General features: G+C 35.1%; 1 protein-coding gene across 19 annotated transcripts in view; it reads left to right on the top strand.

The window, feature by feature from the left end:
* Nucleotides 1–7,789: 7,789 nt before the first annotated feature.
* Nucleotides 7,790–14,953, top strand: part of LOC144961638 (protein numb-like) — a 75,596-nt gene continuing 68,432 nt past the window's right edge. For 2 of the 19 annotated variants that reach the window (XM_078894842.1, XM_078894836.1), the window contains exon 1: nucleotides 7,799–8,225. The gene's annotated coding sequence lies outside the window, so the exon portion shown is untranslated. Of the gene's footprint in view, nucleotides 8,226–11,780; nucleotides 12,257–14,953 lie in introns of those variants that run through there. The other 17 variants (XM_078894759.1, XM_078894833.1, XM_078894848.1 and 14 more) reach the window with 16 other exon arrangements.

Consider the following 14,953-nt stretch of genomic DNA (forward strand, 5'->3'; position numbering starts at 1 on the left):
TGAAACACGTATTTAAAAAGTACAGATCTGTGTATCTTTGTGATTAAACATAGGTGGTCAGATTACATGGATCTCCTTCATGCAGAACACCTTCATTCTCATGGTTCCTGGTGAGGCACTTGTCTGTAACTCTATGTGTAATCTTCCAGTGTATCCAGTCATGGGACATCTTCCTCACTTGCCATAACAATCTTGCCTATTTTGACTGCTTGTCTGTGGATCATCTCTATGTCTCTTTGGGTCTTCCAACTTAAACAAAAAATCCGTTCTGAACAGTAGGAGCGTTTGTAATGTATCATGACAGTCTATCCTTTAGGTAAACGCCATCTATACAAGATCTTGAAACTGAAATAATATAGAAACGTCGCAGTGGAGTTCTACCGGACGCTCTACGTCCTCATCGTTTGCATCCTGAAGCAAGGAGGTGGATGTATGACGGTCCTGGGCTTTGATCTTGGCATCCACCACGTTTCTATTCTCACTGCTCTAGAAACCGAGAGGCTTCAATCTCCAAAGAAAACATAACACCACTCCGAGGAACTTTTTTAAAAAAACCCACAGCGTTTATACAGACACTCAGTACTTTTACAGAATGGAGAAGCACAAATTTATTATATGGCTTGTGAAGAAATTGATTTTGTTTTGACAATGTTGCTCTAAATCTGAAAAGATGTGAGTGATAAAGCACAAGATAAAAATAGAGTGAAAAGCACTAAAAAATAGTCATATTTTAAATTTCAGCCCTCTTCGACCCCCCCCCCCCCCCCCCCCCCCCCCCCCTTGGTTATCTGTCAGACGAGAAGAACAAGCGTCGTAAAACCCTTAAAAACAAAAACTAAAACAATCTCTAATGTCTCTACAGAGAGGTCACCAGTTGTTCCTTCTATCCTCCCAGATCAGTAGTCCTTTTCATGTGGCATTGTCCTTGTTCTGGGTGATACTTTTGACTAAAACCAGCATAAAGAGTCTACTTCAAAGTATCTCCCATAGTGGGCAGGGAGGTACTTACTGTGTCCTCTATCCCCTTATATCTGTTTTCCAATTGGTTTCTGTCTTTGTCTTGGAGTGAGATTACTTGGTTTTGTCCTGGCCCTGGTTGGATTCCTGGATGGGAGGGAAACAGTCAAATGCTTAGTTATTGTTTTGGGTGATGATATTTTTTCCTTGTAAACCGTCTCTCTGTTATGTATTGTTATTTTTGTTATTTTGAATGTATAATGTAGGCATTTGAGTGTATTCCTCTTAGTGGGGTCTTGTGCTGGTGTCTAGGTGATCTCAAACTAAGTACACTGGTGGTATGCTCTTGGAATCTACATCTGATCCATATTTAAATTATTTCCAGTTCCCCTTTGTCTTACTTTCTTTTGGGTGCTTTTTTATTGTAATTCTAGAACTTTTTACTAACCCATTTTCTTCCTTTTTACTGGCGCTGATATAACCTAAATGTGTTGCAAGCACCGTAAAACCCTTAAAAACAAAGTTTAAGTATAATGACATTCAAGATGTCCATCCACACGGCAGTCTCCATTTCTGACCATTCTGAAAAAGAGAAGGTTGAAACCCAGCAGCAATTCCATTCGTATCAGGTGTCCCACGAGCCACATGGAATGGTTCTTGTTCTCTTTTGTTCCTGGTGTATATTTATGACATGGCACGAAAAGTTTATTCAAATTGTCTTTTTACGGATGACACCCACCTGTATAGAAGAATCGAAACCCCAAGTAATACAGATATTGTATACTCCCAACAAGTCCTTCACAAACTCCCATGACGAATTAGGGCTGGGAAATAAAATTCCATCCAAAGAAGTTATGGGTAACAAAGTGATCAACAAATTAAACTTTCTAAAACATACTATGGAGCTATTAATTAGGCTTTTAACACGAATTCTTTCGTCATTCCAAAGGCAGTAAAAGAACATTTAAAAAAAATACTAAATTGATAAAACCAAGCTTAGAATACAGCTGCTGTGTGTATGAGTATGACTCCTGTAGGAAGCGGGAACGTTGGTCTCTTTTTCAAATAAACCGACTGACTCGTACTGAGTATTACTGTCGGATGTGCATATTCAAAAGAAAATTATGGTACTTTCCCGATAGTTTGTAGTACTTCTTTTAAAGTATCAATATTGCCCAGAAGTTTGATACCAGCGTGTAGCTTATTCGATAAGCGGGACCTGTTCGGGAAAAATAAGTAAAGATGACTGTCATCATTAGGATGGAGGAATATTAAAAAGTTCATAAACCGTAGTTTTTTAATATTTTACTAGACTTCATTTGGTATTGATTTACTGGTGTGTCTATAATGCCAGCTAATCCTTTGTTGTTATTTTAGCCCTTTTTAACTGATGGTTCTTCATTACCTTTTTGTGAGAGATGATATTGATATTTTCCCCCTTGTAATTCTTCTCCATTATATTTTTTTTTTAATTAAAACATTGAGCTTTCATATAGCACAATATCCACTAAACGCACTCAAAGCGCTTTACAAAGGCATATCATTGTTAGGATTTTAAATATAATGCTTATTTTGTGCCCATATTTGAGGGCATCCCCAATGGCGGAGATCCTGTAGAGGTGTCAGTGTTGGACAATAAATGGTCTCAGACTAGACATGGAAATATTGCTCTTGGATCTAATCCTGGTCTCTGCTGAATTCGTTTCCCCTTTTCGCCAAGATCTTTCTTTTTGCAAGTGTTGCATTAGCCGTAAAGCTCTTAAAAACAAACAAAACAAGTAGGGATGGACATTTAGTTTTGTCAAGTTTTGGGTGGAGATTGTTGACATGAAGAAGGGTTATGTTCTTGGTAAGGCACTTCACATTCATTAGCTAATTCGATTCGATTCGACTCGACTAGGATATGAAAATATCTAGCAATATGCAGTGACCAATTATGAAAGTGTGTTAGTTACAAAGAGGATGCCCATTGGATTTCTGGCAAAGTAATACATTAGATTATAATGGCAATCACATTACAATTAGAACTGTTCAGCTGCAGGATTTTTATTTTCCAGGGACGAATTGATTCCCAGAGCAAAATGATAAACCGGCTGAGGCTGCAAGTTTAAAACAGACACAACCTCTCGTCGGTTATCCTGTTGCCTGGCAATTTCATGTTTTCAACAACAAAAAAGAAAGAACCCCAACATTTTGGATTCATTCAAAAGTCAAGGTCCTGGCCCACTACTATCAATGGACGGACAAAGAGGGATGTTAATTCTTCTAGTCTCTTTTATCTCCCTATTGTATTTGTTGTCTCCTTCAATGTGACTACGTGTTCTAAATTTGGTACGTATGCTTTGTACGTGGTTGAGGTAATTGGCTGACTGTGAAACACGTATTTAAAAAGTACAGATCTGTGTATCTTTGTGATTAAACATAGGTGGTCAGATTACATGGATCTCCTTCATGCAGAACACCTTCATTCTCATGGTTCCTGGTGAGGCACTTGTCTGTAACTCTATGTGTAATCTTCCAGTGTATCCAGTCATGGGACATCTTCCTCACTTGCCATAACAATCTTGCCTATTTTGACTGCTTGTCTGTGGATCATCTCTATGTCTCTTTGGGTCTTCCAACTTAAACAAAAAATCCGTTCTGAACAGTAGGAGCGTTTGTAATGTATCATGACAGTCTATCCTTTAGGTAAACGCCATCTATACAAGATCTTGAAACTGAAATAATATAGAAACGTCGCAGTGGAGTTCTACCGGACGCTCTACGTCCTCATCGTTTGCATCCTGAAGCAAGGAGGTGGATGTATGACGGTCCTGGGCTTTGATCTTGGCATCCACCACGTTTCTATTCTCACTGCTCTAGAAACCGAGAGGCTTCAATCTCCAAAGAAAACATAACACCACTCCGAGGAACTTTTTTAAAAAAACCCACAGCGTTTATACAGACACTCAGTACTTTTACAGAATGGAGAAGCACAAATTTATTATATGGCTTGTGAAGAAATTGATTTTGTTTTGACAATGTTGCTCTAAATCTGAAAAGATGTGAGTGATAAAGCACAAGATAAAAATAGAGTGAAAAGCACTAAAAAATAGTCATATTTTAAATTTCAGCCCTCTTCGACCCCCCCCCCCCCCCCCCCCCCTTGGTTATCTGTCAGACGAAGAGAGCAGCAATATCGCCAGCCAATCCTTAAACTGTTCCCTCACGAAGATCCCGGAATGTACGTTCAAAAGACATGGAGGTATTCATAGTTTTAGGAGCTTATACCAGTAAACTTCATATATGACGCTTGGATAAAACAAAAAAAAAACCCTGAAAACCACCCACGACCTGGAACGTTTACGAACTATGACACAAGACGTCTACACTTAAAGGATTTCATAACCAAAGAATTGTTGAAAATAATCCCCAATATATGCAAATTTTATAAAATCGATTGTGACGATTTGGACATAGCATAATCAAACGTGACAAAGAATACATTCGAGAAAATAAAGCCATGCAGCATCATTTTTCAAATATGGATAACTATTTCGAGGTTGAAGACTAACAATACCGGTTGTCATAATTAACTAAGATTTTTTAATGCTCGGAGAATATGAACATGAAATTTAAAATCTCCCAAGACCAGATCGTTCGTGATCACCTACACTGGATGAAATTGACTTAACAGTAGAATGGATGAAAGCAGTCGAGGCATCGCTTTACACTTCTTGGTACAGTGATTTTTATTTTTATTTTTTTATAATTTTTTTTTGTCTTGACAGAGAATAAAATGAAAAAAAGCAAATCAACCAAGGTGATGGACAACGTTGGAAGGTCTATGTTTTACAACAAAAAGAAATAATATAAAGTCACAAGTTAAACTAAGATTCGTGATTCTGAGAGTTCAGGTTAGGGTACAATGCTATCTACTCTTACTCTCTATTTCAACTATAGTAACCCTTCTCTTACGTTTTTTATTAGGCGATAAATGTTTGTAATCTTTAACTGTTCTAGCATGTTCTATCGACCTGAAAGTGTAAGGACAAAAGCCTAATAACTCGTAAAATTAAATATAAGATCAGAACAACTCCAAACTTTCATGAAAGAGACAGCGAGGAAGAGAGAGAGAGAGAGAGAGAGAGAGAGAGAGAGAGAGAAAGAGAGAGGGGAGAGAGTGCGAGTAGGGGGCAGAGAGAAGGGGAGTAGGCATTTGTTTCTCCATATCCTGGCGACATATTTTGTATGGGATTAAAAGTCTTTTATTTTATCTCTGTTTCTATGGCTTTTTAAGGTCAGTTTAGAGCAGTAAAGGGGAAGAAAATGGGATAGTCAAAAACAAAAATAATAATAATAATAATAATCTAGATTTATAATTAAAACCACATGAGAAAATGTAACACAGAGGGGAATGGTTAGAATAGAGAACGGATGTAGATCCTGAGAGCACCCTATCAGCTTACGTAGTGTGAGATTATCTAAAAGTCTCTTCCGGACACAGGCACAGGATTCCACTAAGACGAAGAGGAATAGACTCAAATGCTTACAGGTCATTATAATAATACATAACAGAGAGCTGATTTACAAGGAGAAAATATATCCGAAAACTACAACTATACATTTGACTCTTTCCCTCCTAGTCAAGGACATGGCCTGGGTCGGGACAAAACTAAGTAATCTCATTCCAAGAAAAAGACATATATAGGTGGATAGAGGACGAAGTAAGTGCCTCCCAGCCCACTATGAGAGGACAAATTAGACCCCACGCAGTAAAACGTCGTTGGTTATCTTCACTTTTAAAATAGAATGAAGAAAGATGAGGTCACTCGTCTCGGATAGTTTTGACGGACAGAGCTGATGAGTATTTTTAACATAAACCGACGTACAGTTGACTTAGTCCGACGTGCACAAATTTGTGTAAATAAGTACACGTCGACGCTTCCACTTGAGACAACAAAAACAATAATAATAATAATAATAATAATAATAATAATAATAATAATAATAATAATAATAATAATAATAATAAAATAATAATAATAATTAATGCAATAATACTAATAAATAATAATGTAATGATAATAATAATAATGATAATAATGATGATGATAATGATGATGATGATGATGATGATGATATGTAATAATAATATAATAATCTAATAATAATAATAATAATAATAATAATAATAATTAATGCTAATAATATAATAATAATAATAATAATAATAATAATAATAATAATAATAATAAAATAAATAATAATAATAATGATGATAATAATAATGAATGATATAATAATAAAATAATAATAATAAATAATAATAATAATAATAATAATAATAATAATAATAATAATAATAATAATAATAATAATTTTAACATTATATTCTTCGACAATTATTCGGCATTATAAAAAAAATATTATAGGTAAGGACAGTTAATATATGGGACATCTTGAAGTTTATAACCAAAGACTCCAAAGCAACGTGGGCAAATTTCCGCCCAATTGATTTGTCTCTTCATGCAAAACAAACATAAGACAAAACTGGTTCGGTATTCGTATTGTCAATTGTCCAGAAATGGAACAATTTGAAATTTGAAACAAAGAATGCAAAATCTATGGATTATTTCAAGGTGTTAGTAGACAGGAAATTATATGATGGGAGATTTATATATGACGAATAATACTTGTTTGCACTGCTGTTAACATGGCTTTCAATCTTGTATGGTATATATTATGCATTGTTATATTATTATGGTTATCTTTTATATATATATATATATATATATATATATATATTTGTGTGTGTGTGTGTGTGTGTGTGTGTGTGTGCGCGTGTGTGTGTGTGTTTGTGTGCTTTGCAGGTCACGGTTAAAGATATATGTTTGTACACCATATATACATGAGTACATTTAAGTTGAAATACTATCTTTACCGCGTGTATCATTATTGTAATCTTTAATCTATAGATTTATGCAAAATGCTATCCATAACAACGATGTTAAATTAGGCCCATAATTGCGTTAGGAATACAGGCCTGCATAAATGTGCACTCCAAATGTCGCTCCAAATGTATAAATCACTTCAAAACCGCAATCGCCAGTTCTATAACCTAAAATATGAATTTGATGACTACGTTTTTAATTGATATAATTTTGAATGTTTATAATGTAATGGTGATTCAAGCAACGACGACGGTGATTCAAGTTATGATCAGAATATCAGGGAAATTTTGACATGAGCTATTCTTTTTTCTCTTCACAAGGTAATTATAGGCTTTTGATCTGAACAACCCTTACTATAATAAGTTATGTTAATAATAATAATAATAATAATAATAATAATAATAATAATAATAATAATAATAATAATAATAAAAATAAAAATAATAAAATTTATAACACATTCTTCTTCTTCTTCTTCTTCTTCTTCTTCTTCTACTACTACGACGACGATGACTACTACTACTACTACTACTACTACTACTACTACTACTACTACTACTACTACTACTACTATTACTACTACATACATACATACATACATACATACATACATACATACATACATACATACATACATACATACTACTACTACTACTATTACTACTACTACTACTACTGCTACTACTACTGCTGCTGCTGCTTCTACTGCCGATACAACTTTAACAATAAATTCTGATCACAGCTATTGTACTTTTACTGATTATTTCAAATTGTTGCAAATTTGAGCAAATTAACTAACTAATTTATATCCTAATTTCTATGTCTATTAAAAAGTACGTTTTATTTGCTCGTGTTGAATTGGTTCATTGATCAATAATAGTACCCAATACGCATGCGCTGTTTCCTTTGATCAACTTCCGTGCCGATAGCAACTGTGACTGTGACTGTGTGAAATTCCCGATGGTGCGATGCTTCTGTATGTGTGTAGTCATCACCTAGAAAGCGAAAAACGGTGGTGTGTGTGTGATTCACCTGAGAAAAGACGCCCAGTGATTGGGAATTTATTACTTGTTTTAAAGTTCTATTTATAATCTGGCCATTATATTGATGTGGAACGTTGGATTTTGGTCTTTACTTCATATGAATAGATAAGATGACGTAGTGAGACAATATTTTAATTTCTTTCAGCTTGTCCCGGTTTAAAAATTCTAAAATAAAATGAGTGAACAGTATGAGTAAGCAGCAAGCCATTTGGTGAGTTCTATTACGCTGGATTTACTAAAAGGATTACTCTATTCGTCGCAATATTGGATACGGATTTTTTTTCGACTAAAGGTTCGTATTTTGAGTAAATTTAGTCTCCCCACTTTTTAGTCTAAAGTCGAAACATCCATATCGATCCCAGTTCCAGAGTCAACATTGTTTCTGGAAGTTCACTTTTTGTTTCACCTTTTAATCGGAGTCAGGGGCCTAAAATAGATTGATGCTCTGCCTAGGCGTCAAAATGAAAATGGCTGACGCTTAATTTTTAATCCAAACTCCTCAGAAGTTTTGAGTGAAATCCCATACTATAAGAATGCTAGGGCCTAATCTATTTACTTGGCAAGCACAAACGATTCTGACTTTTTGATTATATTTTGAATTCGGAGACATGCCGCCCTCCTACAATCTTAGTTGATAAAATATAAAGTGAATTGGCATATATTTATTAGACTCTTGGCTGTCTGGAAAAAAAATATTAGCTAGCTTGTAGGCTAATATGAATGGATCACTTGTTTTTAATCATGTCTTTATTATAATGAACAATCGCCATCACTCAGCTTGAACTTCACAACAGATATGGAAATGGAAAAACTCGCTGCCACCACTCCATCACTATAGATTTAGATTTAGTAAATATTATATAGAATAACAGAGCCAATCAATATTATCTCACATTATTGCCTTACTTTTAAAGATAATATGTTAAACATTAACAGCTGTAGATGATGATGGGAAAGGACAAATTATTATTATTATTATTATATTATTGTTATTATATTATTATTATTATTATTATTATTATTATTATTATTATTATTATTATTATTATTATTATTATTATTATAATAATTATTATTATTGTTAGTATATTATTATTATTATTATTATTATTATTATTATTATTATTTTATCATTTTCATTATTTCATCATTATCATATTTGTCATCATTGGTTTTTTTTATGTCTGGTTTAATGACCTATATTCAACCACGATTTTTAAAATAATATATTTATTTAGAATATTATTGACATCATATTCCAGATAGTGATAGATAGTTATAGTTATAGTCTCCCGCCTGCATATTAAAACACTTCTCAACTTAATTTATTTTTCCTGTCATAATTCTCATATAAATTGATATTGAAATGAATTACACAGAAAAGATGGAATTTAGTTTTTTATGAATTTTCTTTAAAAGTATAATATGTGTTGGGCCTGATTGATAGGGCAAGGGTAAATGATTACTAACAGGGGATCACTTCATTGTTATCTTGTACTTTACCACCTTAGGCGTTCTTATTTTTATTATGTTGGGATGTTAGTTGCATACTGATTATGTTTTGCACATTATTTTTTAACTCCAAAAATCAGATTGCTGCCGAATAATGATTTTGGAAGAATATTACATCTTCACCAGAAGTCAATCTTATTTTAACTTATTTGCTCGCTATTACTACATAATAATAACTAAAATGCCCTTCATCAATTTCCAAAACATTTTCGTAGTTGCCAAATATTTTAAAATAACTTACCTTGTCCTTATGAAAAAGAAGGAAAAAGGTCTGCAATACAAAAAAATATTGAGATATGTCCACTGCAATCAGGAAGAATCAATAAAAAATAATTAAAAACAAATATGAGCAATACTTTTGTATTATATTTTGGTAAAATGTATTGGATAATGTCAGTACTGTTACATACTTTTATATTCCTTGTAAAACATAATGAATGATGTGTACCCTTTCTGTTGTAGGGGTTAATTCTGCCGTTAATTCAATGTTGATTTTTATTTAAGCTGAAATTGTTTATAAGTGACTTCCGGCGCCACAGATTTTGAACTTTAAATATAAATTTTAAATAAGCCCGTGACAGTGTGTATCTAATTCTTTACCCGACTGTAATTATTTCAAAATAGGCATGATACAGAGGCCCCTACCATTCTTTTCGTGGAATCATTCCTCTTTTTCAGCTCAAAGGATACATTACTACATCCTTTATTTCAAGAATTATAAATTGATTCCTCAATTACACCTGAAATTCCTCCTCCTCCTAGCGACTTCTTTGGGTAGGGGCCTCTGCATGTGATATGGTAATTTTTCTTTGATTTTGTAAGTGCAACTTTGTTTTGCAACTTTTGCAATCTTTCAATTGTTTATTTTTTTATAACTTGAGGAGAATAGAACTTAACGCTTTCTGTAATTGGTGAATAATATAATCTGCAAATTACATTTGACCCTTTAACGACAGAATTCGGTATTACCATATAATCAAAGACATTATCTTTTACCAATTTGGACTTCAATTAATTGTATGTCAAATCGTATCACAGTTAATGATGAAAATGATTATAACCATATAATTTAATGGGGGGGGGGGGGGGGGGGAACCAGTTTCGCAGACAAAAAGGATTTATTTACTAGATCATCGCTCTGTCTAATATAGAAGATATTATGGCTTATTGCCCATGGAAAAGTTGTAGATAGAAATTAGGGTTTATCATCTCTTAGTCTCAATAGTTTTAAAGGCTTTGAATTATTATTTTTTTAAATTCTGGTTGCTGACATCACCAGAATAAAGTGTAGCAATTGGGATTTCCTCCATTGATATTTGTATGTGACTTCTGGTACATTAAAGTAGGTGCAGAGGAAGATTTATGCTGGGATAAATTACACCATAAAGTTTTGCCAATTGAATTTAAGATCAGGTTTTTGAATTGTGTTCGGACCTAACCTAGGCTTAAGTTGACCTCATTTAAATGTCCTCAATACCTCGACATCAGATTACAGCTAGGTGGTAAGTTATAATTTAACTTTAGCAAAAAGATTATGAGATGGGAGTGTTCTTTTGTGTTATATTTCGTATCTCCAAGTTTTTTTTTTCATGCATTATCAGTTTGTATGATTGTGGTTGTAGTATGATAATAGTGATAATGATTCACGATAGACTAGGCATACAAATACTTCATATAATTGTGATGATAATTTTTATTTTTTATGAAAAAAAGTATTTTTATTATTATTATTATTATTATTATTATTATTATTATTAGTAGTAGTAAATAGTAGTAGTAGTAGTAGTAGTAGTAGTAGTAGTAGTAGTAGTAGTAGTAGTAGTAGTAGTAGTAGCAATTAAAATAATGCATTTATTGCAATCAACATACCAAATTTGAATTTAGAATTTCAGGCAGTTTGCATTGATATTAGCAACACTCACTCCACATCCCCTACGCGTAAATTACGCAGGCAGTCATGACTGGAATGTGGGACACACCCCCTTCCTCCTTTTCGCACCAGCTGGCGGCCCTTATTTAGTTGCAGCCTGTGATAGATACACAATATTCTCTTTAGATAACAACAAAAAATTAAAATCCGTGAAAGTCCAAGGCACACATCGCTGCGGTTGAATATTGCGATAATGAATGGCACATCGGTGAACTTGAATAGAATTCTTTCGTGTTTTTATGATTTGTTCTGCACAGTATGGCCGGTCCCCCTTCGTTCCTTAAACTTTAACCCCTGCTGACACCAACTTATTTTGCCCAACAGCTTTCTCATTCGGTTGTCACATTGAGCCCAGAAGGAGAATGAAATAAAAGGTGTGTGTGTGGAAAGGGGGGGGGGGGGGGGGGGGGGTAATATGGTACTTATTATTGGCCGTCGTCTGCCCTGGGGACGGGGGTTGTCAGGTATGGGCTTAGGTCTCGACAGTGTGTGAAGGTGAAAACTTGTCCCTTCTCTACTCGCCTATCTCGTTTGTGTCGCAGTGTCAGTCAGTCGGTCCGTGCAAGAAGGCTATTTTTTGCCTTATTCAGGCATGCTACAGCGTAAGGCGAGCTAGGCAAAAGATGATAGCAGATAGGCTATGTGGCAGGGGAAAAGGTCCTTATAGTTACTGTCCGTTACAATACGTTGTAATGTAGCAGAATAGCCTCTTTATGAGTATGGTTCACCTTCTACACTGTGTATCCTGTGTAGAATTTTGGATTTATCATTTCGAAGGCATAACAGCGACGATTTTATTATTCAACCTTGTGTTTCAGTCATTTTTGGGAATTCCTTTTTCACATGCCAAGTTGTGGATTATGGTTTATAATGGAAATTTAGTGTGTTGCTGCAAGGCGGTGTCTTTACCTATAGACCTCAAGAGTGTTTTAAAATATGGATGTCCTTCTCTTTGTCCAATAGTATCGGCGTTGTTGAGAAAAGCTTTGTGTTCGTGTGTTGAATCTGCTGGGGGGTGGGGTAGTAAGTGACACTAGCCTCAAACGTGCCTATTTTATCTATTATATTTTACGCTGGGAATGCTGTTGGATTGTCATCTAATCTGACTTCGTCACAACCGTGTTCTTTTATTTATTTTTTTAAAAATCATGTCCTGATTGCTATTGCAAAGTGTTTTGTAACTTATTGCGTGGTAAAGCGCCACTGCTATTACTACTACTACTACTACTACTACTACTACTACTACTACTACTACTACTACTACTACACTTGTTCTTATCACTTGTTATTCATCTTTCAAAGTCTCTCTCTCTCTCTCTCTCTCTCTCTCTCTCTCTCTCTCTCTCTCTCTCCCTCTCCCTCTCCCCCCCCCCCCCCCCCCCCGTCATTCTCATTTCCATATCATGTTGTATAGGCCGCCTCTCAAGTGTTTTTTGTTTTTGTTTTTGTTTTTTGTAATAGCATTCTTATACTATCGATCACTGTGTCTATTGCCAGGCACTCATTCACACCTGGGTTGGATGGATTAATGTTTGTATACCGCTTTACCCAAAGGACGACGCAGGTACCATCAATTTTTCGATCATTGTCACCCATTTGATCAAGCTTAATATCGCTTGACTTTTTGTGATAAGAGGAGACAACGTCACCACTTGATTATTATGTCAGGTTTAAAACCATGTTGAGGTTTTACTGAAGACTTTTAAACTATTTTGTCCTACGTATTCACCAGAATAAACGGAGATAGTTTTTAAAAATAAAATAAAATGTTCAATTATCGTCAACAGGCGGAGAGAGGGAGGGAGGGAGAGAGTGAAAAGAACGCTTTCAATCTAAATTACCTGAGGACTTTATCTCTCATGTTATAATCTACTCAATAGGAATGGAATAAACGCTTGCCGTCTTGTTTCAGTTTCAGCTCCTTTGGCGTTAATTTTAAGTTTTAAGCCTTTGTTGGGTGATATATCCTGAGTGTAGAGATACGAGGATTGACAACCTATGCGTGTTATTGAATTGAATTCTCACCAAGCCTTTCACATTAGACTGCCGTATCCAGATATTATAATATGACCTTTAATTTGACTATGGTTCCCGACATGTACCCGTCTGAGGCGAGATTCGACTTTACAATAATACACATACAACTCGACATAATAAATATTAATCCCGTTCTTACCAGCAGCGATGTGACATGGACTTCGGTGAAATTCATGATGATTCAAGTCGCATCGGTGTTACTGCTCTATTGGTGTCAGTTAAAGAGGGATTATGTTTTGACAGCATATCAACCTCGCCTCGAAAGGTTAAAAACGCCATACATTCTCTGTGTGCAGTGATGCGTGACTAAGATTTATTGCGCTGTTATTACTATTAGCAAGAAATATTGGAAGTTTTGTTGTTTGTTTGAATGTGTTTTATTTTTTTAAATTCTGGTTTTAAGTATTACCTTGTTACTGTTACATCTACCCCCTCTTGTACGTATGCTTACTCTACAATTACACTTATAACCGAAACCTTTTTCATCATCATTTGAGATTAGATTACTTATTGTCGAACTCAGTAAACTTTTAGCACAGTGTTATGAATCTGTTATTACAATATTATTTTGGCCTATATCTTTTTATTTGTGTTACCAACATTTTTAAAACATTCTTTCATATTAATTTTCTCTACTACTTCTACTACTACTACTACTACTACTACTACTACTACTACTACTACTACTACTACTACTACTACTACTACTACTACTACTACTACTATTACTACTACTACTACTACTACTACTACTACTATTACCACTAAAACTACCACTACCACATCATCATCACTACCACTACTACTACAACCATCACCACCACCACTACATCGTCATTACCACTACTACTACAACTACCACCACCACATCATCACTACAACCACCACCACCACATCATTACCACTACTACTACAACCACCACCACCACCCACATCATCACTACCACTACTACTGCAACCACCACCACCACATCATCATTACTGCAACTATCACTACTACTACAACCACCACTACCACATCACCATCACTACCACAACTACTACAACCACCACATCATCACTACCACTACTACTACAACCACCATCACCACATCATTATTACCACACTTACTACTACAACCACCACCACCACATCATCATTACCACTACTGCTACAACCGCCACCATCACATCATCATCAATACCACAACTACTGCAACCACCACCACACCATCATTACTACCACTACCACAACTACCATCACCATTACAACCACCACCACCACATCATTATCACTGCCACTACTACTACAACCACGACACCACATTATCACTACCACTACAACTACACCACCACCGCCACAGCATCATCACTACAACTACTACTACAACCACCACCACCACATCATCACTACCACCACTACTACAACCACCACAACCACATCGTCATCACTACTACTACTGCAACCACCACCACCACATCATCATCACTGCAACTATCACTACAACTACCACTACCACATCATCATCACTACCACTAATACCACAACCACCAATATCACC

This window comes from Berghia stephanieae, chromosome 1 (genome assembly GCF_034508935.2).
Source record: "Berghia stephanieae isolate SIO BIC M18660-M18661 chromosome 1, UCSD_Bste_1.3, whole genome shotgun sequence".
Classification (NCBI taxonomy): Eukaryota; Metazoa; Mollusca; class Gastropoda; order Nudibranchia; family Aeolidiidae; genus Berghia; species Berghia stephanieae.